Below are 3896 nucleotides of genomic sequence, written 5' to 3'. Positions count from 1 at the left end.
CCCGGGTTCTCCGACATATGGATGCTAGCGACACTATCATATACGTGAGCCAAAAGGCGCAAACAGTCCCGGGCCATGGTAAGGCGACACCCGTGGGAATACCATGCGTGAGGCAGCAAAGTGACATGAGGTGTTACCGACTAGATCGATGTGACTTGGAATCAGGGTCCTAACACACGCCCTCGACCGCGTTCGCCGGCGTGCAGTGCTCGCCATACGCGTACTCGCCGCCGGACTACGCAGCCTCTCCAACGCCACCTATTCGCCGCGTCCTCTACTCGCAAGCCGCATCCTCGACGCATCTCGGCGACGCCGAATCGACGGAGGCCGACATGGAGGACATCATTGCAGCCAGCTTGGCTGCCGCCGCCGCTTCCCCCAGGTTCACTAACCAGGACGACTCGATTGACCTCGGTGACATGGACGACGAGCTCGACTACGGCGAGGAAGAGCCGGAGGAGGAGGAAGAGGAGGAGGAGGAACCGGCGCCGACGAGGAAAGGCGAGAAGAAGAGGAAGAAGAAGGCGGCCAAGCCCGGCGAGCCACGCATCAAGTGGGCGTCCAAGGAAGAGGAGTGCCTCGCCGAAGCGTGGAAGGTCGTCTGCCTCGACCCGGTCACCGGAGTCCTGCTAGCCCAGAACTACTGCTCCGGAACACTTGACTGGCCGGCATGTGATTCACTTCGTTCCCGTGTCTGTCCCTTCGGGGAAATGTCACGCGGTGACATCCGGAGTCCTGCCTAGCCTGCTACAGCCCGGGTTCCCGGAGTCCTGTTAGCCCAGTGCTACAACCCGGATTCACACGCTGCTGACCGACATGCTCGATGTTGATTCATGTATGCCTGTCCCGTAAGTTAGTGCCACTTTGGGTTCATGACTAGTCATGTCGGCCCGGGTTCTCTGACATATGGATGCTAGCGACACTATCATATACGTGAGCCAAAAGGCGCAAACGGTCCCGGGCCATGGTAAGGCGACACCCGTGGGAATACCGTGCGTGAGGCCGCAAAGTGATATGAGGTGTTACCGGCTAGATCGATGTGACTTCGAATCGGGGTCCTGACAGCTTTGGTATCAGAGCCTGACTGCCTGTAGGATTACCAAGCCAAACTGGTCGAAGTTGTGTCTAGAAATGCTTTAGTTATATAAGGGAATTGATTGAGAAGGGAACGTAAGGCTCTTTTTACTCCTTTACCCTATGCCCTTCTGATCTGAGTCACCCTCTTCTTTTCTGCGGGGATTAAGAACTAGGCTTTCTCATCTTCTATCAGGATCACGTGTTACTAATCCATAGACTTATAGGATTGATGGATTCAAGTCTTAGTTCAGTTTCTACTACTTCCGTATGTTCATAGCTGGCCTCAGAACCTTGTTGTTGTGATGTTAAGTGGTTACGCCACTATTTGCAGGATGTCTCAAATCTTTTTGATCATTTACAGCCGTTATGCTGTCCGAGTCATCCCAGGTCTCTAAATTGTCTGATGCATTTGCAAATCCTTTCTTTCCGTTCCCGATGTCCTTTTTGGTCAGAATAAGCACACTAACTGGTGCGTTGAGGTACTCTATTGCCTCGGTATATATGTTGGAGCTACTATTATGACCCTAGGTGTCTTAGAGAACCACCTAGTAATCTAGCCATGTTTTGTGTTCCCAGTGTGATGATTCTGGCCGCCATTCTCGAAAGCATCCCGTGATGCCATTTAGTTAGTAGGTATTCTACTCCTGGGTTTTTTAGCCCAAAATTCACCCTACTTAATTCATGTTGATAGCGTTGCTCGTACCTTTAGGATATTAGTAACCTTTGCGATAGTCCTCAAGGTCCATGGTAAATCCTTCTTCCAATACCATGAACTACTTATGGAAGAAGTTCCTTGTTGAACCAAAAACATCACAATAAGAGTGCTCTTGATGAGTTCTCCATTCTGCATTGTGAATTTGCCAGTTCTACCTTTCTGCATGGGTTATCCGGAAGAAATGTTGAGCTTTGCTCGACATACTAATCTATGCATCCACAATTCAGGAAGTTATATGTTCCTTTGAGTTGCCCCTCTTCAATTGAATTCTAACCCTCATCTATCAATTGATAGTCAGGACAAGTTGTGCATTCGTGTTATCGATGCCTATTATTCTTCTGGTCCGGCAAGCCATTCTATTCCGGAATGAATAGGAGAAACAAACTCCGGTACCTTATCCATTTCTAGGATTTGGTCAAAGTAGTTGTATTCCGCAGATCAAATACCAAACCAGCTTTTGTTCTGTTCTACCTTGGAGCATTACCCTATTTATGTCAAGAATATCATAGGAATTGCACCATCTCTTATGAATTTTGACGCAGTGATACTTCTTTCCATCATTGTTCATCCCTCGGTTCCCATGTTATTGTAACCGGAATGCCGACAAGTGAGTCATGATGTGTGAAATCAATACTCCTAGCAACTCCATTGCTTGGTAGTTAATAGACAATATTCCCATTCTTAGTGTGTTGGTTATTAAATCATCATCCTAAGATTGATCGTGCTACCTAGTCCTTATTTCTGGTGCACTCTTCGATCAATGAGTTAGGATTGTGTCAATCCCTCACTTTTTTTGATCATATCATCTTGCCCTGAAAAGCAAGGTTGTTCTTGATCTTAGTAACATATCGGTGGTTCGTGATTTTCCGAATATCTTCTCGGAAGTATTACCAGGTTGTCACCTGACCGCTATGTTGAGTTCGTGATCAAGTTGGTTTTCTCATAAACCACCCCTTCTCCAAGAATCTGTGTTGGATATCCCTGAGCTAGTTGGTTAAGCTAAACAACAACTTGGAGAGTTGGAAGATAAAAGCTTGTCTAACTTAGTTCATTTCCAAAGGATATCTTGAGTTTGTGTGTTTGTTGTAAAAGGATGATTTCTTCATTGATTGCTCCTCGTGGTCAGTTGTTGAACCTATCGTCTTGCCCAAACCTTGATTTGAGTGTGGGCCATCGTTAAATCAAGTTAGAACCAATGATATTCATAATGTTGTCTTACTCGTGGTTGATTCCTCGAGCATACACCATTACATCTTTTGGTCTGACCAATAATATCACATTGTTCACATAATGGTGGAAGTCCAGTGATATGGAAATTCTGATGAGTTGCTGTTGAGCCCATCAGCAGCATCTTGTCTCCTCCATGATTCATGTTGAACATTGAGCTAGTGTTAGAAAATTTTGTAAGCATTGCCTTCGTGTTCCGTTCATGAGGTATATGTTTGGGTGAAAGAAGTGACTTTCTCCAAGTTCACGTGCATTAGGTGTAAGTTGCCGCCATGAATTTGAGAAAGGTTTGTTTTGTTTCCCCTGGAGTCATCCCAAATCAGTCATGCATATGTGCGATGTATTCTACGGTTTGGTAGATTAATTACCTCCACTCCATTCGTATTCCCTAGCACACCAAGCCACTGATTGATTTGTTCAAGGAGAAGAAGTTCCTTCGTAAGAATCATGACTTATGTTAGGACTTTGCTACCCTCGTTAATGGTTCCCCTCCGGAACTCGATAGTGTTTTATTGTAAGACTACTACGTGGTCTTGTTTGTCTCTGACAACGTGTTCACACGTATGTAGCAGAACCAGCTCATGTTTTGGAGCTTACTATCGTAGTTCATTTCCCGAGAATCTTGCAACGTTATCTCGTCGATTTGTGTTGCAAACTTCCATTTTCTTCCTAGACATGATGAGTCTGGAATATCCGGTTACCAACCAGATCTGAATCTCAGGCAGATAGGATGGTTGGAACTTCTCCAAGATCTGATGTAGGTCCCAACAAGGTTGATGTTCTGGCCGACACACCTAGCCGGAAGATCTATCATTATAGTATCTTAATTGGGCATTTTATCCGCCTTCTCCATGAGGATCTTGTGTGACTTATTCTA

This window comes from Aegilops tauschii, chromosome 3, assembly GCF_002575655.3.
Source record: "Aegilops tauschii subsp. strangulata cultivar AL8/78 chromosome 3, Aet v6.0, whole genome shotgun sequence".
NCBI classification, from domain to species: domain Eukaryota; kingdom Viridiplantae; phylum Streptophyta; class Magnoliopsida; order Poales; family Poaceae; genus Aegilops; species Aegilops tauschii.
The sequence above is the reverse complement of the archived record's forward strand: the minus strand, read 5'-3'. Positions refer to the sequence as shown.